Source organism: Aphelocoma coerulescens, chromosome 13, assembly GCF_041296385.1.
Source record: "Aphelocoma coerulescens isolate FSJ_1873_10779 chromosome 13, UR_Acoe_1.0, whole genome shotgun sequence".
NCBI classification, from domain to species: domain Eukaryota; kingdom Metazoa; phylum Chordata; class Aves; order Passeriformes; family Corvidae; genus Aphelocoma; species Aphelocoma coerulescens.
In genome coordinates this window covers 4,956,466-4,983,523 of record NC_091027.1, presented here as the reverse complement: position 1 = coordinate 4,983,523, position 27,058 = coordinate 4,956,466, and the positions used below count along the sequence as shown (strand labels likewise).

At 43.0% G+C, this 27,058-nt stretch overlaps 1 protein-coding gene across 11 annotated transcripts in view; it reads left to right on the top strand.

Annotated features, from left to right (window-relative positions):
- Positions 1-27,058, top strand: part of SGCD (sarcoglycan delta) — a 504,819-nt gene that overhangs the window by 465,187 nt on the left and 12,574 nt on the right. The window lies entirely within an intron of this gene.

Here is a 27,058-nt window from a genome sequence, read left to right as displayed (position 1 = left end):
GGCAAAAAATTTTCATGGCATCAGCATCACAGGATGCCATGGAAGAGAAGGGACCTGCCATATTTGCATTTGATAAGACCAAATTAAAGGCAATCACAGGTCATGAGAGAGCAGCATTTCTGCTCTGTAACGTGCTCTGCATACCCTGGGCTCAACATCTGGAAAAAAACCACAGAGTCATTTTTTCCTGGTTGTGCAGGGAGGTCCTGAAGGCTGTGCTGGATCACAGGGAGTAGCAGCAGGCAAAAGGATAATGCTCTCCAGCATTATCTGTCTTGCAGAAATGCAAACCCTCCCTGACCTACACAAGGCACAGTTGTGCATGTGTGCAAGTGCTGACACTTGCAGAGATGCCACTTGCTGACAGCACTGTGCCAGGAGGGAATAAACAGCACAGCTCCTGGGAGCCAGCTCTGCCCTCAAGCTAAGGCTGGGTGTTATATTTATTTTGTTTTTTAAAATAATTTTTTTAAAAAGTGTGGCACTACAGGTTAATTTAGATTACTAGTCTCTGGAAAGACACTAATCATATAGCCTGATAAATTATTGACTGAATCTTCCTGATATCTTCTGACCAAAGGTGCTGTAGGGGTTTGCCTCAATACTCAAATTATCCCTCCTTAGAAAAAGAGAGAGAACCATTAAAAAAAAAAAAAAGCAGAAGGACATTTTGTCCTTAAATCTTAGGTTGCAAACTCTTCTGTGTTGGAAAAGTGCTGGGGATGGAGCAATCTTGAGCCAGCTGAAGCTGAGCACGAGTGCTGCATGTTTACTGCAGATGCAGGGGGGTACAAGAGCATCTCTCATTGATTCCCTGCTCTGATACCAGGGATAGTTATGGCCCAGCTACATCACCATGGAAGACAAAGAATATCCCATCTGCCTTCCCCTGGGTCTGTCTCTACCTTTCAGTGTCCCCCAGGAAACCCTCTAACTGTTCCCATTTTCCACTCTGGGGATCATCTGTCAGACAGCAAGAGCAATGGAGGTGTGATTCTGTTTGTTATGAAAGTTTGTTCTCTTTCTCCAGGCAGTGACTTTAACTCTGCCTCGTGGTTTTCCCAGTTTGGGTCTACTTCCTTAAAAAAAAGGGGAAATATGGCCTTTGCTCACCATGACATGCAGCTGGCAGGGCAGCTCCAGGGGCTGCTCTGGGGAAAGGAGACGTGAGGGCAGGGAGTGGTGGGGCAGGGCCCTCCATTTCCCTGGAAAAGCCAAGCAAACAAAGGCATCAGCAAGTGGATTTCTAGGTGAGCTCCAGGTGACAAAGACTTTCTGGCACAGCCCGTGTTTATTGACATTTCCATTAAAAAAAAAAAAAAAAGAAAAAAGGCAAGATCATGGTTAAAATATCCAATAGCATCTCCATCACTTACAAAACCAGGTCTAGAGTAGTGCAAAAGAGATGCAAGGTTTAGGTCTAAGTTCATGGTTAAGACTTTTCTAAAATGGGAGGGGAAAATAATTCAAATAAGTGTAGGATGTCATATTGGAGGGGGAAAATGTGAATTAAAAGGGCATTAACCTGATTGACTATGCTTCTGCTCCAGAGCAAATTAAGCTAAATGAAATTGAAATGAATTAATGGCAGTCTCCATGCAAGGGATTGATTCAGTATATTTGATCTGCTTTAAATTCATGTTATTTCACTTGTTTTGTGTGGAGAGCTGTTAGGTAACTGATTTCCTTTCAAATTAGTGGCTGTATGAAAAAAAATCCTGGAAAATCTGTTGGGGTTTTGGGGTTTTTTTTTAAGGAAAATTATTGAATAGAATTTACCTGGGAGGAAAAAAGCCCCACTGAGTCCTAAAACACTTTGTGTGCTTCTGACAATTTTATCTTGGCAAAAATAAATGTTTTTACAGCATCCTGAGAAGAAAAGAGCCAGTGGTGGCAGTGTGTAGGGAAAGCAAGTTTTTCCAAGAACAAATGCTCTATTGCTCCCCAAACTAAGATCCATCCATCTCTCTCTACCCATTGGATCACTGGCTGCTTCTTAGGTAAAACGGTGCCTTTTGGGGGCAGTACAGAGTTAAAGTAGTGAAAATAATCTTACTCTGAGGGGAGATTATTTGGTTCCTTCCTATTTTGATGGCAGAGTGTGTGCATAAGGTGTCCTTTCTGCCTATTTACAAAGATGCTGCAGTGAAACAGAGCTGGATGAGATGGGCCCCGAGCTGTCACACACCGCTGGGAAAGCAGCAGTGAAATCACACACTCAGTAGCTGGCTTGCCTCTAAAAGACCTTTTTCTGCAATAAAGAGTGCAAACTTTCTTTCCTGCTTAGGCTGAAGTTCTCAGGAGGAAAGTGCACATTCAGCTGCTGCACCACCAGCCTCCATCTTTATCCTAAACCAAAAGATGGTGGTGACTTCTCCCTTTGCTCTTGTCAGTCCCCACTCCTGTTCTTTCCTTAGATTTCAAAATGAGGTGGCAGAGACTGTTGCTATCACAAAGAGAGGAGACCAGCTGCTCCTGTCCCACCTGGGAGTCAGGACACCTGGATGTCCTCCTTCCCTTCCCGCTCTCCTGAGCAGACAGACTGATTCCCCGGCAGGACGGGCAGGACGTGCCACTCATCTCTGCTCCTTCTTTTCCTCCCATCTCCCCAAGGCCTTCAGTCATGCCCATGTGTCACCACAGCTGACACACTCCAGGTGACAGGACACTTGTTCTCAACAGATTTGCTGTCCATTTGGCTGATGAATGGTCTTCAGAATTCAGCTGTATTGGTAAATCAGCTGCTGTACAGAGTGCTCACCGTCCTGGTGATCCTCTTTCCTCAGTGTCCTTTGTAAAACACTTTTGTCTGCAGTGGGTTAGAAGGGGACCATCCCTGTGGGAATATGTGCACAGCCTTTTCCTAACATGCTAAGCCCATCACAAGGCTGCAAGAATTGGTTTTGTGCTTGTTTGAGCCAGCTCTGGACTTTGCTGCAGACAGACTCGTGTCCTAAAACATCCCTGCTCAGTGTCCACTGTGGTAGAAATGCCAGAGCTCATTAACATCCTGTTTAATGCAGGGTGTAATTAACAGCTCATGTCTCCTACCTGGGCTCTAGAATATTCTTTAGTAATGACCTAAAAACTAGAGATGGTTGACAAATGATTTGATTTACTTCTGTGAACATTTTCATGTTTTTACTTATTTAAGGTAATTGTAGACTCCTGAATGTGTTTGTTGTTGTCCATTGGGTTCTAAACTGGTCAAAAGCTGTAAAAAGGAAAGCAAACAAATCCACATTATTTTCAAATACTTGAGATGTTTAGCATTGCCATCTGGTATCGTCCCAAAATAGTTTAGGGGGAGGGCTTGGGAGATTTGTTTGGACATTGAAGTATTTGTACTCATCTGCACTGATGCTTTTTAAAGCAGGTTGGTGCCTTTGACATATGGTGATGTGATTGCTTATGTATAAAAGTTGAATTCAAGATGACCTTTCCGCACCGGATTATTTGAGTAGCACCCAAGTAACTTGTCAAGAGCCTGCCTTGAGAACCTCTCCTTGACATTGGCAGGAATCACCTGCCTTTTTCTATTTACATTCTTCCAGAAAACAAATACATGCCAGGGAGGCTAACAGAAGCTGTCCATCAAACACGAGATCAGCACTCTTTTGACGTGAGGGATAAAGGCTGGACTAGCCAGTGAAAAAGGAAGAAGGGAAATTTAGAGGGGATTAAAAGGTGGGTGATGGAATGTAAGAAAAAGTATCAGGAGGATGCTGTTAAAATGCCAAGTGCTGGAAGCTGGGGACGGGCTGGTGTTGGAGCAGAGCTGCCTGAAGTAGCAATGTCCTGGTCGTGCTGCAGCTTGGAAACCTGCTTTAGGGTATTTCTGTTCCCAGAGTTAAATAAAAAGAAGTCAGACAGCATGAAATTCCCTCCATGAGGGGTGAGCACACACCTGGAATTCATCCACAGATATTGCAGGTTGAAAATGCAGTAAATCGCTCATCCAAGGCCAGGAAGCCAAGGGATGACTGTTTTTTCTGTAATGCACAAATACAGTTAAGGCAGAATTAAACCCTTGGGCTTAAAGGGGTAATTTTTGACTAAAGTTAATTATGAAACACTGAAAGCACGAAATGGCAGATGAAATGTGCTTGCTGCTTGATTTTATTAGTGCAATTCCACCTTGCCACGTAGAGTACTGAACTACCCAAATAGTCCAAGTGAGACCTATTGTAACAAAAAACAATTTAAATACAGCGCTGAGCTAACGTAACAACACTCATTTTGAAAAACAGTAATTCTTCCTGAGTTAAGGTTTCTCTCAGCTGTGTTTCACAAGGCACCACAGATAAGTAGGAACACAAATAATATTTCTGTCTAAAACCAATTACATTAATAATGATTAAGAGGAGAAAATTAGAGGAAATGTGAAAAATGAATGGTATAAAAGAGGAAGTAATTGGTGAGAAATGAAAGTCATTTATGAAGACTAATATGTGATACTGAAACACCATTTAGTTCAAAGAAAACTTTTCCTGTGAGGATTCTTGTGAGGTGTCAGCAAGGGGGAAGTGACCACTGCACTCTTGTATGTAGCTGGCATTATTTTCTGATTTATTTTCCAGAAGGGATGCAGTTTATTTCTCTGTTATACCAGTGCAATCCCAATAATTTTGGTACTCCTACCAACTTAAAAGACAACAGATTTCCTTGGGATGAGCTTTACCTTCCACATTGTAACAAATATAACTATTTTCAGTTCTTTGCAGATGGGTTGAATATATACAACCATCTCCACTAAAGCCAACACGAACCTACTCATGTACAACTAAAAGGAAACACCAGGTTCATGGTTTCTAAACTTCAAGCTAATTTCAGTGACTTTTGGTGAGCTGCTTTAGAATGACAGAGATCCTCATCACCTCATTTTCTAATTGAGCACACCAAATCTGATCTAACAATTTTCCCATGGCAGCCAAGGCCTCCTGAAACTCTTGCTGTTGGAGAGACTTCCCCAAAACAGAATTCACACTGATTTTGAAGCCACTTTGCTTTAGTATTTTGTCCTGTTGACATCCCTTCATATCTGCTGCCTGTTTATCTCTTACATAAGACAAGCCACAGCCCTCCCAAACCAAGGCAGTCTTTCCACAGGCTTCTTGTGTGCATTAAGGTATATTATACCACTGGATGTAAGGGTTGGAGTTAAGGAGGCAGTTCATTGCTGGAGCTTTCCATCTCTTACAGTATTTCTGTTGCAAAAAAGAGGAGAGGAGTGGCTGTTCCCTTTCCCTACCCCACCAAACCTTCTTTTAATGGTCTTCCTCTCTTTCACACTCATCACCAGGAAGGGTGAATTTAGTTCTCAGTGTCCTTTCCTTCCCTGTTTTCAGCAGGTGAAGTTTAGATCTGGATGAGCTGCTCAGGAGGCATATGCATGGGAAAAGGCAGAAGCATTGATAGGTTTTTGCTGATTTATCCCAGCTGGATAAATCATGGCTTTTCCCTGTTCCCAGTGCTGCTGATAGCATCTGTCCATAGACAGGCAGATCCTCTTCACAGAGGACTAATGGACAGAGAAGGCAGGCTTGGCAGGAAGGGCAGCTTGGCAGGAAGGTGTTTTGGACACAGTGTATTGCTGAAGTTAAAAATATTCAAGAAAAAAGGCAAAGCAGCTGGAATTGGTGGAGCAGCCTGCAGTGTGTGCTGGGGTCTTCCCAGAGGCCTTCCTGTCCCCTGTGCTGCTGGTGTCATGTAGGAGCCAGCACCCTGGCCTTTTTACAGGAGTGGGAATTGGGAAGGAAAGGACAGATTTCTAAAGGAAATTGCTGCCAAACAGCATTGCTTATGGGATAGAGAGCAGTAGAAATATCCCTCTTGATTGCTGGTTGATGACCAAACCATGTGGGAAGATACTCAAGTTTCATCTTCTTCTGCATATAATTAAGCAGCACAATTGCAGCTGGAGCAATGGCTCCAGACAGAGACCAGTTTAACTTTTCCTGGGCCCTGAATAAACCCCAACAGCTGGGTTCATTACACTCTCTCTGCATTTATTCTGTGGGGGTTTCCTAATGCAAACAGAGTCTCTTCCTGGGAGATATTAATCGTCAGTCCTGGCTGTTATCTCAGATTGAATCCCTTTCCTGTGTACAAGATCTGTATCCTGCCTAGCTGCGTTGTGCCCAGGTTTGTCATTAGCTTTCAACAGCACAATGTCACCTGCTCCATAATCAGAGCATCCATCTGACCTTCGAGTGCTGCTCACAGAGATGTGTGAGCCAGAAATCCTCTGGGACTTGAGAGAAACCCTGTCCGTGTGACCAATCTGTACAGTCAGACGTGCACATGTATCCATTTGAATAACAAAAAAGTGAGCTTGTTTGGCTTTTTTTAACTCTCTGTGCAGCACACTGCTAACCTTGAGTAGAAAATAGATGCTAATAAATGCAAGGTCTTAAAAATGTGAATTATAGCCATTTCACACTCCACGGCAGACTCACACTGGTGAAATGGCTTAATACTTAATTACAATGCTTGTCCTTCTCTCAAGTGCAGATGACATTCCTCAGATAGATTTTGCAGTGACATCTGTGGAAATAAGTTGTGAAACTAATTAGTTATTCATATAATACAGAATATTGACTACACACTGATTAAAAGGATGTGGTGACACATCTAACATGATGTATCTGTCTAGTAGGTTAGTCTGAGGTGGTATTTTTGGAAGGTCTTACAGCAAATGATCAAAGTGCCTTTTTGGCCTCTAGAATGCAGATGTTTATAGTAAGTGTTGCCTTTCATTTACATTTTGATAATGGTTTAGAAGGACTGCCATGCTCTGGAGTGACACTGTGCCCTGGCAACAACACCTGGGCTGCAGGCTCTAAGCACCATTAAGGACCAGGGGTACCAACTGTAAAAAAGTCTGCAGGTTATTGACTTCCTGCAGCCATAAGTGCTCTAAAAGCAGTCATTAAACAGCTACCCAGAGAGATGGGCAAGGAAACTGTTGGGGTTTTTTTTCAGTGCAAGTTGGGCAACGTTTTCCTTGCAGCAGAGCCTGGCTGGTGCTGCTGTTCTGTAGGGCACTCAGGAGATGCTGCACCAGGAATCAGTTGGTGCTGCTGCTCGGGGATACAGCATTTGTCATGCTCTGTGAAAGGCCTGAAAACCATTCTTTTATCATAACATTTGTACTTGAGATAGAGCTATTTGTACCAAGGATATTGAGCATGAAATACAGAAGTAAATAGAAAGTTGGCAAGGAAAGCACCTTACCCACCTATCACTGTGATCCCAATCCTTTGCAAATACTGTGATATTTAGGATGTAATCATGTTCAAAAATGACTGAATAGCTCAGAAGAGAAGGAGATTTTCCTTTGAACACTGTTCTTATCTTAAAGAAATGAGAGGAGTGTAATCCACTGAGCACCATGTTTGCTTTTGGGTAGAAAAATACATGGCTTTCTTTAATATTTCTCTCTATCCCTTCATACGTCTCTCCAGCTGTGCATCACATATTTCTAAAACCCCAGGTGAAGAGCAAAGCAGGCAAAATAAAAATCTTTGCCTTATTCAGCAGCCAGTACCTGCTTTTAAGAAGGAATATCTCCCTGCTAAAGCTTCATCTGTGAGCCTGGGAGCTGTCTGGCAAGCAGAGCTCCCCGTTCCCACTATGCTGAGCCCAGCACGGGAACCACAGCTGGTATTTCACCTGCTGAACTGCAGCAGTCTGGAACCAGCTTCCTGAAAACGAGGCATTTAACACAGACTTCTCATTAACCTGGTGCAAAATAGGGAAGGACAGTTCAGACACTTTCCTGCCCAAGTGAGGAGTTCCTCAGGGTTTTGTTTCCTGCTGCCCTTTGCTGGTGCCAGAGGGTTTGGCAGGGCCACAGCAATAATGTTTATTAGTTTGAGTGAGGTACTTGGAGCTACAGAAGTCACCTGTGATTAAAAAGGATGTTTTTACAGATACACTAATTGTACTTTAGGCTGTAGTCAGGGATCAATAATTGCTGCATAACCTTATTAAAGAGAGGAGAAATATGAGTCCCCAACTACAGTGGGATCCTTCCTTTTGAAAGCCGTATTTTGTATATACTTATTAAGAGAAATCACAAATACTCACCGTGCCTACAGAATCTTCATTCTGAATTTGTTTCATGTGGAGTAGAGTTGCTTTCTTTAGGCCAAACAGGAGTAGCTATGTCCTTTCATCATCAATTGATTTTATCTTTTTCATGTGCGGTGACTGCGGCTGCTCCGCTTCTCTCGTGTATTCTGCAGTATGGATTTATCCCCTGGGTTACTGGGGTGCCTCTGGCTGTTTTGAATTGAAATAATTTCTGACCAAATAGCATTGCTGAGTTCACACTAAAAGAATGTCACTCCCAGCTCTGGAGTGGTGTTTGGGCTCAGCACATGGCTCATGAGAACCCCTTCCTAAAAATGACCAGCAGCCAAACCTGGTCATTCTCTGCAGACCCCTGCACAATCCACAGTTGCTCCCCTGGTCTCTACTTTATCTAGAATGGTAAGAATGTATTATCAGCGTGTGAGCATCAGCTGTGTGCTGCCCAGCCCCTCCTGAGCTCAGCAGTGTTGAATGGAGAAGGTCGGTGACCCATCTTGCACCTTGGGCACACTCGTGTCCCGTGAAGGGAGGAAATGGAAATGCAGAAGCTCCTTTGTGCTGGCAGGTGGTTCCTCTTTCTCATCTCTGTTTTAGGGAGGTTGAGAGCCCACGGATTTCACAGCCTCATTTCCAGGTTCTGCTGACAACTCTGAAGCTGGCAGTCCCTGTTCTGCTTCCCAGCTGAATTGGCATTGGAGTGACTCACTGTAGAAAAGGAGCATTTTTGGGGCCAGACTTGTGAAAGCACCGTGTTAAAGGTGGAGCATTGCTGGTTTGAAAGGCAAAGTGGCAGCCACCATTTCATCTGTCCCAGGGGTTGCTGCTATAAATACACACCCCAATACACACACACAGCCTTGCTGGCAAGGAAAATAATGCCCTGTTTCATTTCAGCTGCATGAGAACATTGTGTCCTTGGATAGAAGAAGCCAAACCTAAAAGCTTTTCTTTCACATGATGCCATGTGGCTTCAGGGCCATGCGGGAGATGAGGAAGCAGAAATGTGATTGCAGCCCAGTAACAGTCAAAAAGCAGACGAGTGGCCTGAAGAAAGCCTGAAAAACCAGAAGCACAGCTCAGTTCTTCAGAGAGGAAGGGCAAAAACCCCAGGGTGTGGGCAGGAGATGCAGAAGGAGAGGAGCTTTGCCCTGGGTTAGGAAAACAAGAATAGGTGTCGGGAGCTTGGGACCCTCCTGGCAGTTTTTCCTCCAGCTGAAACTCAGCTGCAGTTCTGTGTTCTCATGTTGAGTTGACCTCGGTTCATGAGTTATCTCCTGCCTTTTCCAATACAAAAAGAAAAACACATTCTCTGCTTCCTTGCCTGGTTTCATGTCATTAAGGAAGGCTGTGGGAAGGCTGGCTGAGGACATGTCATAAAGTGGCACAAGGGAGTCAAGCAAGAAAGTAAACTGAAAAACCCCAAAGTTAGGCCATCAAGGATCATAAAAGAGGTCGTAAAGCAGAGAGGAAGTGGTCTCCTGGTGAGCTGGAGAACAGCTGAGAGGGCTGGATAATGAAGGGATGTGCTGCTCTAAGGAGATGTTCCCTCCAGTGAACTCAGAGAAAATCTGCTTATATTTGATATAATAAGGGCAAAAAGCAAGACACAAAGAGTTTACACTGCTAGTGCTGAACTGTGTGGCAGTGATAAAAATATGTCATGTCCTGTCCACTTCCTTAAGTATTAGCATTTTAAAAGAGAAAGAAGTAAAGTAAAATGTCAATTTAAGGGGTTTTTTTATTAAGGATTTGCTGTCTTAACTTTAATGAAGGAGTAATAAATATAAATGGATATTAATGGAAGGTTATTTAAGCTGTCTATTTTGATAGAAAATATTCAGTATCTTCTCCTGCAATGTCAGAGGTTAAAGATTATTACTGCTTCCTAGGGTTTCTGAAATTAAATTCTCTCTTATGACCCAAAACATATGATTGAAAATGTGTGCATGTGAAATGGTTTGTAATAAATTCATATTGCAATAAAAATCTCTTTGGAAAAACAGGATATCTTACTTGAATCAGGTGAGGAGCTGATCTGTCTAGAGGGGGAAGCTTTTTTATAAACCATTTTGGGAACTCAAATGCTGCCAGAAGGATCACCCAGAAAGCAAACAGGAACTTGTGAAAAGGTTCTGAGCATTCAGCCAGAGGTTGAAACCCAGAGTGCCCTGGGTTAAAACCTGACTTTAACAGGATCTTTTCTGCTTTATACACTTCTAATTAATTACAAATGACATTTCTGACAGAGCCTTTTAGGGTACAAAAATGCAGTCTTTCATAACTGCTGTTTGCTTCTGTCTAAAGCCTCCAAACCTCTCAGTACCAGATAATCAATTCTTGTTCCCCTGGAGCAGAAGGATCTGTGCTTGAAGCACAGTGGAAAAAGCCATTCCCAACTGTACAGTACCAGGAGATTTGGGCAATTCATCTCTGCTCCTCTCCAAATCCAAACCTGTGTGTGCAAATCCTACTGCAGGCACTGGATTAATTCACTAAAGCTTTTTGAACAGCAGAAACTTCGGTGGTGTGGGGTAACCACTATGGTGTTGGTGCTACTAATAATAGGGTGAATTCTGCAGGCAGAGCTTTGCCTTTATTCAAAGAACAGTTGCCATGAAGTCACAAGGTAATGATGGCCCTACAGAGTTGTGTTCCTTGGTCTCTTCTGTATAACTCACTTCAGTATAAATGGATATTAATGGAAGGTTATTAAAGCTGATCATTTTGATAGAAAATAGGCAGTGTCTTCTCCTGCAATGGCAGAGGTGAAAGATTATTATTCTTCCTGAGGTTTCTGAAATTAAATTCTCTCTCTAATGACTCGACAGGTATGATTGAAAATGGGTGCTTGCAATCACACTGTGTGCAACCACACTGCATGTATTCCTGCAGGAACTGCACATCTGCAAACAATGCATGTCCTGAATGCAGCCCTGGGCTTGGCCCATCTGTTCCCTTCATACTTCCATAAATGCTCAGTTTTATCTATATGGGATCAAGTTGATTCTCTCAAGAAGAGAATATTTTGTTGTTTACTTAGGCTCAGTTCCTCATCTCCACCACTGCTTTTAATCCTTTGCAAAAAATCCCAACAAAGTCTTACTGAAAACATCAAGGACAATACTGCTAAAGAGATGGAAAATGGAACACTAAATCTCTCCTAGTTCCTTTCCTGTCTTCCCTGCTTAGCATGTGACAAATTTTCTATAACACCCACTAAATATGTTGATTTTATGGGTTCTCAGTTGAACAGTAGGGCACCATTTAATCTCTCCATCCCTTGGCATTGTGCTGAACAGTGAGAGAGGACCAAGCAATGAATTTGTCAGAACGTTTTGCAGAGCTCTGAGGTGCACGGCATTCAAACAGCATCACACCAGGAGTCTAAATCTATGAGTCTAGAGGTTAGTTACAGATAGAAAGAATAAATCAAGCAATAAAGGATGCCTATAAAAAAAGGATGCTGCCTTTTAAATGAAGACACTTCAGAGTTCATCATAAACCTCTGACATACATTCAGTCACTCTGCTTGCTGTCACAGTCTGAAATATATTTGAAGGTGCCTGCATATTTTAAGCTGTAACCTCTAATAAACACATGCACATTTTCAATGATGTTGCATCATACCTTGAGAGCTGATGTGACTTGAAAGGGGAATCACTGCCAGGGAAATGGGAGCTCTGCAGGCAGAGGTGCTCAGAGACACATGAAAAGTGTTTCTGTGACTCACACAGTCTGTCAAAATGTCCATGCAATACCAAAGAGAGTGTTGGTTTCAAAACCATCCCTTTGAGGAAGCTCTCCTCCAGCTGGATGCCAGTTGCCAGTTTCCCAGTGAAGCAAAGCACAATTCCCTCAGTGTCTGGCTTTCCTGGGCCAGGCTGTGGGAGGTTCCAGCACTGGCCAACCTGCCAGTGGGACTGTCCTACAATAAACAATTATACAGCAAAATAAATGCTGGGTTTGGGTTGAATTTCCAGGGGGAAGAAAACAAAGATCGATATAAACAAAAGCAACATCTGGCTGCACTTCTAAAGCGATGAAAAGCGAAATTAGCCTTCAAGAGCCAGACTGAAATTTCAGCAGGGTCACTATAATGGTTCTCTTGCTTCTCAAATGGGGATTATGGCTCTCCTGAAAGAACAACTGCAAGACTTATGCAGGGCCAATACTTAAAATTGACCATCCCTTAATTTTTAGTATCTGTCAGGAATTAATGGTGTGGCATTGATTTATGGAGCTGTCCAGGCCACTTCCGCAGAGCTCCCTTCTTTTCAGAGGTAAGTATTCTGGGAAGCTGCTGGTACATTTGTTATCCATCAGGACCCGTCAGCCACTCTCCATATGGTTTGCTGCAGTCAGAAAAATGCAAAACTCTTCTTAAAAGTGTCATTTTCTACAGTTCAGGAAGTGCACTTTCTGAGAGATGGATTAACAGTAAAGCAGAGGAGGCAATAATTATTATCAGTCTGTATTTCAAAAATAACTGAAGCCATTTGAGCACCTGAGAGATTAATATATTTAATCCTTTATTTTTCCAAGTAGGATTGTCCATACTGTATAAATTATCAGGGGGTCACAAGCTGGTCATTTAAAAAAAAGAATTGGACAATTCTGGCATTTTTTACTAATTAGAAAAAGAAAAATAGAGGGACCAAACCTAGAAAAAATGAAACAGCTGATGCTTTAAGTGCTTGTGGTCAGTATAAGAATGTGCAGAGTTTGCAAATCTGACTCGGCTACTTGAAAAATGATGGGATCTACTTTCAGTGAAAGGCTGAGGCATGGAGAGGAGACTGGGGTGATCAATTATCCCATGAGAATAGTGCAGTGTCTCCCTGTGGCATGCCACCAAACTTCTCATAAAAAACCATGTCATCTTGGCTTCCAACATGTCAGCATTACCCTGTTTTTTAACAGATCTATGCAAATATGTGTAAGTGCTGTATGTAGTAAGGGAGAAGTGGTGCCTTGGACTTGTTCCTTTATGGGCTTACCTGTCTTCTGTTGGCATTAAAGCTACCACGATGCCAAACTTGGAAGAGTTTAAATATGTAAATTGGAGAGTGTACAAAGTATATGGATGGGTAGATTCAGGGTTGCTTTCCTTCTGAGTAATTACTGATTTATCTTGGATGGCAGAAGAGATATTTTTCATTCCAAACCTGAATATACTCATGGAGAGGGTGAAGCTGTTGTATTTGTGAGGGTTATAACTTTGAGTGTTCTGTTGGCGATGCTGGATTTGCCCCTGTGTAACTTCCCCTCTCCTGTGGTGTGTGAGGCCCTGGTGGCTGGGGAGTTGAGGAGCAGCAGTGTGGATGGGCAGGCAGTGCACCCACAACCTGTGCTGCTGAGCTTTTCCTGCTCTGCCCTCTACCAGTATAAATATTCCTGAGCTGCTTTTGTATATACTCAGGCCATCAGCACATGTGTAGGTTTTTCCTGAAACTCCTGAAACCACTACATCCGCCATTTCTTACACTGAAATAGGAGAGTGTAGAGCTATTTGAGTTCTGTTTGTGTATTCACAGCACTGTGCTCAGGGAAAGAGCGAACTGGGAGCAAGACAATCTGCATTCCTCTCCCTGAATCCATGTGGAGTTGGATGCCAGAGGTGTCCTGTTCCCACACCAAACTCCTGACAGCCTGCAGTGCACAATGCAGAATGGTACAGAAATAACCACGCTGGCTTTGGCACTGAACAGGGACAATCCTGGCACCCTACAGCTTTGCATGGGATGGTTTAGGCTCTCATGTGTCTTGCTCCGGGTGGCAACATTCCCCATGGATCAGCCATGCCTGCTCTGAGTGCTGTTCTGCTCCTCAGCAGTCAGGGCTCTCAGCACAAGGCTGACAGGCCCCACTGGTGACTCTGACATCTCCAGCAGCAGAAAGGACTGGTAAAATTGCCTCACAAGAGCTCATGGTCTCATTTGCCAAGCCTGGTGCCTAAAGTGTAGCCTAGTTCACTCTCTCAGTGGAAAGCAAATAGAAAAATCATTTTCGCAGTGCCCAGCAATGTTTATCTTCCAGGTTGGCTGGCCTGCAGTGACATTCGTGTCCCCAGAGCCTCTGAACTTAATCATTTCCAGTTGCTGCTTGCCTGCTTGAAGCGATCCTAGTCCACCCTCCACTGTGTTCCTCCTGCCAGTCACTATGGGAACAGCAATCAAAGCTCATATTTATGGCTCTGTAGATGTCCAAGGTCACGGGGCACAGGTCTAGTGGGAACAATTAAAACAGACCTGTCCAGTTATATCTCTTTAAGCTCTCCACACATTACACCTCTAACTAGAGCAGTAAAGTTAAAGCAGCATGACTGTCAGGATGTGGCTGCTTTATAGAAGATATCCTTTACAGAGATAAAGACACTCAGGATAATGTGGAAGCGTGCTAGGAGTGAAGTCTGCATTGCTGGATATAACCTGCCCCAGGTTTCATTCCACATCCATCCATGGCCAGAGCTGTGCCCAGCAGCCCTGGGCAGGTGTTCCCACTGGAGCAGCTCAGCTCTCTGCAGCTCCTGCCTTATCCACCACAGGGATGAAGTGGTTTGAACTCTTTTGAAGTGGCAGAGGATGTTTACTCTGGTTTGGGGGTTGTGTGGTTTCAGTGGTTTCACCCTGGGTACTCCATTACTGTCATCACCTATAAACTAAAAATGGCAAATGTGTATTTTTAGGGTAACAGCAAATGTTGTTTATACCTGGTGACTTGCTCTGTGGCAGAATACAGGGGGGAAAAAAGGACTGCAAGAATAACTGGAGTAAGATGGAGGGAAGAGCTGCAGTGAACTTAATGTCTGAGGAAGATGGAAGTAATTATTTGGCAATTTCCAGGTTTTGTAAGAGGCAGCTATTTCTGTCTCCCTTCCTGTATCAGTCAGGGTCACTTTCCATTGAGGGACTTGTGTGATGGGACTCATGATCCCATTTGTCTGTGTTCTGTTGGGTCTGGGGATGGAATAGGTTCCTTCCCTTGAGTGATAATGTAGTTTGTTACATAAGAATGAAAATCATTTAGGCCAGAAGATGCAGCAGCAGATACCACATGGAGGTGAGATAGAGTTACCTCCTTCACATGCAATGGGCGCAGAAAGATGCAACACCAGAATTTCAGAAACAGGCCAGCAGTCATGTAAATATCTTCACAAATCTCCAGGTTTTTTTAATAGTCGTGTTATATTAAATATATTCCCTTCTAATTCACAGCTAATTGAGTTTGCGTAGCCAGGGCATGTTTAGTTAATATTTTCTTACATAGGATTAGTTTTAAATGCTATAGGTGGAAGAAATTCTTACTGTGCATAATGCCATGGGGACAAAGCTGTGTCCCGAGCAAACAGGGAGAGACAAAAGGAGAGCAGGCAGGATGTGCTGCAATGGGCTCTCTGGTGATGTGCAGCAGGGCTGGGGCTCAGGCAGGAGAAAACCCAGATGGACTCCAGGCCACTGCATCTCCACCACTTCTAAATTGCTTTGAAATACAAATATTTGCTGCCACGAAACACTGGGATGCTGGGATGGTGCATGGACGTGGCAATGTGTTTTAGAAAAGCAGCTCAAGAAATACTGAAGGTTCCATTTTGAAGCTTTTCTCTGGCAGGATTAAGCTGTTCTCTGGCAAACGGATGCACATGGGCTGGGGTTGTGGGTTCTTCACCTTTCACTCTCCAAGTTTGGATCCAAACTGAAAAGTTGCATTTTGATGTCTGGGCAACCTTAAAGTCTGACTGTGAAAAATGAAAGGAAACACTGGAAAAATCTTTATCATTGATATTGAGAACATTCTTTATCCATCTTGAAAAGGGGAAGCAGGAGGTAACAAGCTTCAAGTGCCTCCTCCCTGCTGAGGAAACTTCTCTGAAGGAAGTTTTCTACTGCGTTTCTCTGACACAGATATGTAGATTTTCTGAGCTCTATATGACAGGCTTGATAGGCAGTGTCAAAACAAGAGATGTGTTAGGTTGACTCATTCATGTGCTTTATCCCAGCTGAGTAACATTAACAACTGGGAAGTGCTAGTGGGTTGGACTGGGAGGTCCAGAACTGAATGTGGCTCCTCAGTGTGGTGTGTGGGCGTGACACAAATGTTCTCATTTCCTTGGGACCAGCAGATGAGGACTGGATTCCCTATTCTGGAGCTGGAATTAACCACTCCTGGCTGCTTGGACCTGGGGGTGTGCCCAGGAGTGCTGAGCTCTGGTGTTCCCCGTGCCAGGGGGGTGACAGGCCAGCCTTGCCACGGAGCCCTTCCCTGCTCTGGGGAGCAGGTGGCATTTGCAAACCTGGCAGATTGGCAGCTTCAAATGGTAGAAATCAAGACCTCTCTCACCCTTTGCCTCCAAGAACAGAAACAGCCCATCATTTTAAGGAGCAGGGAAGGCTCCAAGTCCCACCCTGCCCAGCTCAGTGGCTTTGGTTACTGACACAGAGGAAGACCAGGGCAGTAATTTTCACTGGGAAGGTTTTAGAAGTGATGGCCACACTATAAAAAAAATTATCCTCATTCCAGTTGCACTGGAGGAATCTGAACAGAGTTAAGTTCTTGCCTGTTTTATTTTTCTTCCTGTTACCTACCAAGCAGACAATCAGTAGTGTTAATGTGACTGCTGAGAGGTGCCATGAGGGTGCAGGCAATTCAGAAAAAGCAAGGCATTCCTGGAAAAAAAAATTATACCTTGCAGCTTTGATCACTGTTGGTTTCTAAGACCATAAAAACCACCCACAATTCATATTTCTCTTGCAGTGTTTCTTCATTATTATTATTATTATTTTGTTTGGCTGTGCAAAGGGAGAATTGAGGTTAATTTTAAGGTCCAATTTCCTTTCTCTTGTGTTCCCAAGGTAACTCTATTGACTTCTTTTAAAGGCAGTACTTGGGAAGTCAGTGGGGTGAGATCTGTGCACCTGGGGGCATTCCCACCTCACAGGACCATCTGGTGTAGTTCTTTGTGGAGATGATGGCTCAGGGCTGTGCTTTGCAGCAGAGGGGGCAGTCTGTGAGGAAGTTTTCCAATGAGTTGGCTTGGATACTAGGAAAAATCAGCAGAAAAGAGCTGTCTGTACCACTTTGCTGTGTTGGGAAGAATTATTCCTCCTGGGCTGTGCTGAGTCATTCCCACCAGGCTTTAGTGAACCCAAGGGCCACTGGATGTACTCACCCATGGTCACAAAGGCACTTCATCTCAGGGCTGGAAATTGAAACCCAGTGGTTCAGCCACGAAGCCAGTTCTCTGCCTGCCTTCTTAAAATCAAAATAAAATAGTGTAAAATGAATTGAAAATCCCAGCCAAAAACCTGTTCTAGGAAGGGGTTATGCCACTGAGTGGTACAGCAGCTTTTCTGACATCAGTTCTTTTTTGGTTTTTAATCTATTTCACTTCACCTCCATTTGACCTCTTCCATTAGCAACTGGAATTGTCTCTCTGTTATCTGCTAAAGAGACATCCAGGGGAGGTTATTACAGTCAAAATGCAGACTTGCCCAAGGAAAGATGGAAGGAATCTTGCACGAGTCAAGAAATGTTGAACATATTCTCATTTTGCTGTGGTTGGCCCAAGGAGCAGGAAGAAGAGGTTTCATGCCTTAAAATGAACAAGGTCAACAACTTACACAGTGGATGCCAGCAGCAGCACCATGGAACAAATCACATAGCAAGAGGAGAGCCAAAAGAAGGAATCAGAGCTTTGTGAGACGCACACCTGTGAGCAGCAGGGTTTCATAGCTCCCAGTTCCCACCAGGTGAAGTAGGACAGGGATGTCCCTCCCCTAGGAAGAGGGGGGTTCATGCCAGCAGGGCCATCTCCCAGCAGATGGTGAATTGCCACCAGCAGGCTCAGTAGTATCTCTTGTAGTTAAGAAAAATATCATCTGGCATATCTGTCTTGAAAGATTGCCAAGCCTTACCTCTGAATGCATGTTTTACTCGGGGTGATTATGTGCAAAAGATAAATAGAAAACAGTTTTGGTTTTAGCTGAAAATAAATTGATGCTAAGAATTTGCAAAACATCCTCTTCCCTGAATTAAAGTAGTCCCTTTGGAGACATCTCTATACTCTCTTTTTCAGCAAGTTGGGCTTTTTTTTTTCCCTTGATCTCTTTATCTCTCTGCTCCTTTCCTCCCTCCACCCACCCACACAATTCCTTTGTTTTCTTCTCTACACCATTTCCCAAACTATTTTCTTCTGCATATTTGAAAGCAAGAAATTAGTTGGAAATCTCAAAGAGCTGTGAGATTTTTTTGTTCTACACTATCAAAGAGCTTTGAGCCTGACTTGTTCAAATACTCCTCATCCCTCCCACTGCCCTTCCAAACTCCTCTGTGCCAAAAAGGTCACCGGGAGGAGCCCTGGGCCCCTCTCACAGTCTCTGTCCTTGGTGGTCTTGCCCATTCCTTGGCTTTTTTCCAGTGTTCCTCCCAAAGCAAGGCTGAGAATGAGTGATCTGGAGGAGAAAACATTCCCAACTCTGAGCAGGAGCCCAGCACTTTGGAAAAGAGGATGGTGCAGTATTGTTGCAAGATAATGGGCTGGATTTGAGGAGTTTGGATCATTTCTGTGCCCTTGCACATGCAGACATGGAACCATATTGCTGGTGTAACTTGTGACTGTGAAAGAGGCCACAGCCTTGGCATATGCACCCCTTCACATTTACCATTTATGCACATTTACCATTTTTTAAAAGTATACTGGGAACAGAAAATGGTACATCTTCTGCATAAAAATGAAAAGTAACTGCAAACCTGTTATATGCTCTATATAGCTCTGATCAGAGGGGGAAAGATGACTGCAGATTTGTGGTTGACAGCCTTCAGAAAAGGTTCAACAGAGTGTGAAAATTGACATTTAGCAAATAGCAATTCAGCCTTCATTTTTTGTGGAGCTGCTTGAAATAAACGGCAGGCTTTAAACAAAATGTTTGGTCAGTTGTTACATTGGATGTTGCTTGTCTCATTACTGAAGTTAATTAAAAGGGGGGACAATAAGTCAAAGCCAGAGTCAATAAGTTTGTTAATAAAGATTTAATTTGGTGGAATCATTATAAATCGACTGTACAATGAATGGATATGCCACAGGAATGTGAGTGTCTGAAGGTCCATAAATGGGTTTTCAGAAATACCCATCAGGTTGCAGCCAATTTGTCATGCTAAATAAGCTCTTCAAATCCACTTAGGCAAGTGTGTACACGTTTCCAAAGGGTATCACCACTGAGTAGGTGATGCATACAGACACACCTATTTTTTTTCCAGCAGGTTTTTTTATTCTGCCATTCCAAATCCTTTTTAGCTTTGTTATCTCTGTATTTCTCACTGTAAGTGATTTACTATTAACACTGGTATTTTAGAAGGAATAGAATAAATCATCAGAGAAGAGAAAGAGTAAATCATCACTGCGGTGAGTGCTGGAGGCTGAACCTGAGCACTACTCATGTGAGATTTTAATCCATCTGACCCTTTTCCTTTATGGCTGACCAAACAGCAGGTGAAAATCCCATGGCAGGCAAACTTCAAAAATAATTTTAAAATTAAAATCTAGATTAACATCCCTTCTCTTCCTCAAGCAGTTCTTATCCAGGAGACTGCGTGCAAAGCCTGATGCTAATGACTGCAATATTTGCATAGCACTGCACCCCTGCCAGTAATCCTCTCATTGGAGTACACTGGGTTATCACAGGAAAAGCAATTTTTCTGTCAGGGATGACATGCTGGTCTGCTCTGCAGGATTTTCAACACTCTGAAAAACAGGAGAATAAGATGATAAAATTACACGATGCTGCCTTCTTTCAAAGTAAAGCAGAAGAGCAAATCATGAAAGTAGCAGAGATTTGGCCCAAATTCATCCAGGCACTGACTGCACATGACAGTCACCCCAAAACAGAGCACCGTGTGTTATGTTAACAAATACAAATTGTTCACCCAGCAAGTTTCACCTGACTCAAGTATCCATCTTTTTATCAGGTTTCATCATTTTAGCCTGACTCAGGTTTTGTCCTCCTGCCACCATCCAGCAGCCAGTGTAGACTTCAGGAAAAAGCTGATTGAAGCCTGAACCGTTTCCTCCAGGACAGCATCACTGTCCCTGCACCGGTGGCTCAGGGTTGCTAGGAAATGCAGAGGCCCTACAGATCTCCTGTGTGATGTGTTCATCACCTCTGTGTGCCCTCTGAGGGCAGCACTTTGTTAGACACTGAGTAGCAAGCGGTGTCAGTGGCCCCAAGGAAGAGCTACAACACTCGGTTTCTATTTCTTTTTCTCCCCCCTGGCACAGTGACAGTGCATCAAGTTAATACCCAATCTTAGCAGCCTCTTCTGCAAATCTGCTTGAAAGGGTTTCTTCCAATTTATGCCTTTTAATTAGAAGCTTTCAACCTGTAATTAGAAACTTACACCAGCCCAACCTTTGTTTCTTAAAAAATGCATTTATGGTTTAGGCAATTATGGTAACATGAAAAGTAATTATTTTTCTCCATGTGCGAAATGAGCGTGGTCATTAATGCAGCCAACAGGACAAGGAATATTTTCTTTCGATTTGTTTTAATTTATTGCAAGAAGTAACGTAGCAAGCAAAATAAATAGGTGGTTTAGGTAGTAGATGAGGTGTAACCTGTTGGTTTAGGGAGTGCAGGGAGGCTGTGGGCAGTGGAATCAGAAGCACAGCCACACTGCAATTGGAAGCCCCCTGCTTACCACACACAGGTTATCCATGAAGAAATTTCCAGACTGCTATTTGGGCAGTTTTGACCCAGCTTATGTAACTGTTCAAGAAGCTGTGGTCAGGTTTTTATAATAAAAATAATTATGGGCTCTTCAGTGCCAGCCAGTGGCATCGACAGCAGCCCTGTGCCTTGGTTAGAGCTCAGCCTGCCCTGTGATAATGTCATTTTCTGTCCCAAGTCTGAGCATGCCAAGAGAGGGGGCATCTGTCCTTTGGTTCCCTGCAGCCAGAGCTGAGTCTCTGCTCCTGAATTTCACAGTGTGGCTGGTTACTGTCAGAGATATCTTGGAATGGTTGGAGGGGACCTTCAAGATCATCTCATTTCACCCCCTGCCATGGGCAGGGACACCTCCCACTAGTTCAGGTTGCTCCCAGCCCTGTCCAACTTGTCCCTACCATGTCAACAGACAGGACTCTCCCCTGTGGGCTGGGTTTTCTCAGTCCCACCCAGAACTGGTGTGGTTTATTAATCGAGGTTTATTAATCAGCAGTGCACAGCAGCTCTGCCCCAGCTCAGGATGCGGCTCCTGGCTGCTCAGCATCTTCCTCTGACCACAGTCAGGTGCTGTCACGTGGAGGTTTCCCACCACATGGCACACAGATGGCTCTGGGTGTCCCAGCTTGTCAGTTAAGGCTGAAAGATGGACCACCCCCAGGTGAGGAGAGGGACGTTGCAGTCATCTCTACACTTGGAATAGGAGTAATTATTTTTACATCCCTGAATCCCTTCTCTGTCTGCTTAAGCACATAATCTTTTTAAACTACATCTGTATTTACCACACATCATGTTCAACTATCTCCCAATTTCTATGATAATTTCCCTCCTTGATTTATAAGCAAGAGAATTTTTTTAATTATCCAGATGATTTTAATTTTCTCAGCCATACCTCCACTTCGTTAAACATTTATCTTGCACTTTTTTCTTAGACAGTCTCTGCCCTTCACCACTTCTCCAGTTCATAATGAAACTAGATCTCAATAGTTTTACACAGTCATTTTTCTCCCTAGATTAATTTGATATCTTCTGCTTGATCTCAGGTTTTGTCTTCTAAATACTGTATTTGGCTTCTGGTAAACTATTCCAGAAATCCCTTTGAATGTAAAAAAGAAAAAAAAAAAAATACCCTGAGGCATTTAAGACAACTTTACATAATTACTTCGCCTTCAGCAGTTCCTGTGCTGTAGCATGGTAGGCAATCACAAAGAATTTACAATTGTGTTTTGACTGCTCCATGTTTTCCCAGTTTTACTGCTTTTTAGTGCTCTGAATAAGCCTCAGCTAGTGCAAAATGTACTGAAGACTGCAACAGGGGATTTGCAGTGTGGTGGGAGGAACCATATGTTCAAACCTTTCCTGTTGCTGAGGAATGGCATTTTTTTGGAGGGAGGACAAAAGCTGGTTCTCACCTGCTTGGTGCTGCAAGACAGTACCCTACCTACTAACTCCTCTGATTACACATTTGTCTAGACCCTCTCAAATCTTTTAATCATCTTCCTGATGCTGGCTGTGACCTGCTTTGTGGGGGTTTCAAGCCACTCCTGTTAGCCCTTCTCACAGAGTTGTGGTCTCTGAAGAGATAAGAAGATATGTTCATTACGTGGTCAGGAGAGTATTGTTTTACCATGAACTCTCTTCAGGAAAAGTTAGCTAAACACAGTACTCATAACTCAAACTGGGTGAAAAATGCATAAACTGGTCTATTGGGTTCTGAGATGAAGTTACCAAAACCAGCAGCAGATTTATTACACTGCTGGTGATGAAGCATTTCTTGAAGCTGTAAGAGCTGTATGTAAAAAAGAAGAAAGAAGAGTTGTAAACACTAGGTTCCCTATCCAAGGAAACAGCAAAGCTTACAATCAAAGTTAGCACAAGGGTAGTTCCTTTCTCAACTTCTTTTTACCTTTCTCTTGGCTCAGCTTTGTATAAAATCTCTTCAGCATCTGTGTTGCCCAAATACAGTGGAGAAAATTGTTGCACCCCCTGCCATTTGAACCAGACTTTTCTCTAACTCAATTAGAAAACTGTAATTTCCAATAAAGCATCATTAGACCTCTGCACCTGTCAGGTCTCTGATAGATTTAGGTGAGTTTTGCTTGGGAATTAGCCGTGGTTTGTGGAGATAGCTAAAATAATTTTCATTTACTGTTCAATGTATCACATTAGTAATTGCATAAGGTTTTGGACCCCCAGCCATAACAATCTCTTTCAGATTATGGCTGCACTGGAATTGTCACTTACTAGATTTGCAGCATGAGCACTGGAAACTTTATGGTGATGCACACTGTCAAACTAACCAGTATTTACAGCAATAGGAAAGGTTTACAATTGGATGACATGATAATAATATATCCTTGTTTACTTCTCTAATTAATGTTTCTAAAGAAAATACCCTGGAAACCTTCCATAAGCAAGATTTATTTGTGTTGATTGAGACTGTAATCAGATGTCCCTATTCAAACAGTAATTGGTGTGCTTCATTAACATGTAATTGAAAACAAGATTTATGTCAGTGCTAGGCAATAAATATCAGGGATACATATTTTCTTATCAGTGATGATCTCTTCTGTAAGCTCTCAGAGTGCTTTCTGCTTTTGTGTTGCACCACTTAGGTCATATTTTGTCAAAGTCATGGTGTCTCAGAAAAAGGCACTGTGCATTTTCCCCTTTGGGTTCTAACCTCTCGCTCTGATGTACCAAGGCCAGCCCTCTTTTTTTCTCTTTCCTGCTTTGTATCAGACTCGCTGTTCTTGCCATATTTTAGCCCATGCTTTTCTCATGAAATGGCAATACCAGCAGGAAGGAATTCTAGTGATGAGGGGTGAAGCTCAGGGCAGAGCCTTTTGGTCTTTGGGAGATGACAAGATTTTGTTTGAGCTTCTGTTCAGTTGAGGTTTTCACCAGGCGAGTCCAGGCTCAACCTGTTGTTCCTCCTCCCAAACATTTTTCTGTTCCAATACAAGCCAAGGCAATTAAAAAAGAAAAAATGTTTCTAAGCATTCTAAAAACAGAAAATAACCATGGCTTCTTTGCAATTCAGTAAAACCTAATTAACTTCCAGTTAATAGGGAGAAAAGCATTCTGTTTTGTTCTAGGAGTAGACATATATGAGATAACGCACAAATAATGAAGTCAGAAGTGTAAGTCACTGTGAGTGGGTGATCCCATTGATTTCACTGAAACAAGGGAGTTAAAATTGAAAACAAATTTCAGCCCAAGATGCTGGTTCATTACCAGCAAATTGATGGAGCTCCGTGTTTACTTGCTGGCATAATTTACCAATTGTATGAGATGTAAGGAGGCACAGTGCTAACACTGGCTAATTTTATGCTCAACGTGAATCTTATGGCTGGTCAGATGGATACCATAAGAAATAATTAGAGTCATTAGAAGTAATGGGCTACAGCTGCAGTAATACATGCTCTATTCTCAGTCCAGAGGTTTCTAAGCAAAATTAAATTAGCTCCTTTTACCACAGTGCTGCATCATATGCTCCTCACCTCCTGAGCATGAACTTCTCTTTCCATTTCCATACGGCAAGCAGCGTTTATGCCCCACACAGAAAAATCCCCAGGTAGGGACAAGGAATTCTGAAGCTTGAGGCCATTCCTTGTCAAAAAAAAAACAAGAAAAGAGGAAGTAATAAAATGAGAACAATTCCAAAGTGGCAGCAGAAGGTCCTCAGCTCACACAAGCTCCTTTCACATGTTCAGGATTATCTCTCTCCTCTGCTGTAACCTTTGGTGCAAGGCACAGATTGCAAGTCACGTTTGCATCAGTGCTGGAGCTGGGTGAAGTTTCCCCCTGAACTATTTACATTAAATTTTACTTTTTAACAGAATTATGTCCACTCTATTGGAGGAACATCAGCAGCCTTCAGCCACAGGTGATACTGCCTTCACATCTTTAATACCCTCTTTTTTTCCCCAAATTCAAAAGGCTGTTTGTAAGAGTAAGGAAAACGCTGCATTATCCTGGAGATGGTGAGGGGAGGGACAAGAAGGAAATAGATTCCATGGTACTGAAGTGATGAATGTGACTGTTTATGATGAAGGAAATACAAACTAGAAATATGGGTAAGTAATGATTTTTCCAAGTGAATGACTTTCTCCAGAACCACAATACAAACTCATGTGCTACTCTCCTTTAAATTACTGCTAAAGTTTCCAAAGCAAAGCAGGGATGACACTGAAAATTTTTTCTCCTTTGTTGAGTTTCAGGAGCACAAAATTTCCAGCAATTTCTGGGGGTTTTGGAGAGATCAGTTATCCATGTGCCAGCCATTTGTCCCTGGCCATGGTAACTTCCCTGGCCTCAGTTTGGCAGTATCTAAATGCTTCACAACTGCTAAGATATTTATCTTTCCATCCTCCCTATGGAATTGGGAAGTGCTATTACCTCTGTTGCAGAACTAAGAACTGAGATTAAGGGTCAGATTTGTTATGGCATTTAGGTGCTCAATGCGATTGCCAAAAGTGGCTAACACCCGTTGTAATAAGTGGAACTTGGAAACTTGGATAGTTTGGAAAATCCTGTTACCTGTGTCTTTTTTTAAAAAAATTTGGACTTACATGACACCTTGGGATCCAGAGGAGTAGTTCCCATGTTGTGGGGAGTCACCCAGACAGGAGAATGTCTCTTCATCCACCTCCTGGGAGACTGTAGGTGGGACAGGAGCAATTTCCTGGCAGTAGCTTATCTCAGTGCTGAATTCAGCAAGCTGTAACTGTGCACAGCAGTGCATTTACTCTTCTTGCCCAGCTCTGTGAGAGAGGTCAAAATCCAGTCCTGCAAATACTGGAGCAAAAATAAGCAGCACCCATGGTCAATAAAAAGGGCTTATGTGCCAATTGCTGGGATGGAAAATTCAAGAGCAGGAGCAAATAATGAAACAATCTATATTCATGCAGCCACCTTTCCAGCCTACTGCTCTAAGTACAGGCTTACACCTCACCAGGAGATGGGAATCCCACTAAAAGCTCTGGAGTATCACACTGGAAAACAAATGTTGATTTTGAACAAATTATCTGTTCATCTCTAAATCATTTTCTTTCATTATTAGTCTCCAAATTGGTTCTGCTCTGGAAGGCAGAATTAGGTTTAAAAGCAGAGCATCTCTTAAATGCCTGCTTCAAATGAAAGTGTTCAGTAAACATTGCTCAAACCCCCATAAACTCCTCAGCTGCTTGCTCTGGCTTTGCATAGATTTTGCAGCTCCTGGTTTATGGTCAGGTGTCTCAGGGATTTATTCAGGATATCAGAAAATAATCAAATGAAATCCCTTACAAACATATGCCCCTTAAATACCAAGGAAACAATTTTTAAGACCTTTCTGTCCTCTTTTACAGTAGCATAAATTGGGACAAGAGTCCCATGAAACAGATGGATTTACACCAGTGTGGAGCATGGAGGAGAGAGAAGAGTCAGGCTCCAAACCACAGCACAAGTGCAAAGCCCTGTGGGCTGCAGCCCAAGGCTTTCATCATTGGAAGAGCTGCACTTTGCTGTTGTAGTACTTTCAATCATTTCCATAGTTTTAAGGTTCTGAAAAGATCTCTGAGCTTTAAAGTTGTCTTTTCAGCATTAAAAGGTTGGGTTGGGGCTGACTCAGTGTGTCAGCAAGATTGCAGCTGTCTGAGGTAGTGAGGGGTGATGGAGCAGCAGCAAAGCCCCAGCTGTTGGTGTGTCCTTGTCCCACATCACACTGTGGGCTGTTGGGAGGTGCTGGAGAGGGTTCTTTGTGCCTCCATGAGGAAAGAAGCTCTGCATGGATTAGAATGTGTCCAAAAATCACATGGGTTTCAAAAGTGTTTGTAAGATGTTGTTATTCCACTTCTTCAGGTGGAAGAGGGAGAATAACGCCGTCACTTCATTAGATGTGAAAGAGAATAAAACTTTGGGGCAGTGTTATCTAGGACACTCCAAATCCTTGGTAGCTTATTCAGAGCTTGAATTTGAACTCAGTTTGGTGTTCAGGGGACCTGTGTGCACAGGGAAAGGTGTGCAAGAAGGTCCTCTCTCGATCCTCCACCACGGGAAGACATCCATGGATTTCCCAGCTCTCCTCACTCACCAGTAAAAGTGTGGGACTGGGAGGCTGCCCCTGTACAGAGCAGGAATTGAGTGCTGCTGCAAATCAGTGTGTTTGCACTGTGGTGTCTGAACACTGTTTTGCACTTAGGAGATTTATTTCTCAGGGGATAGAAGAGCTAAAAGATTAACAGATGAACAAATATATTGAGACA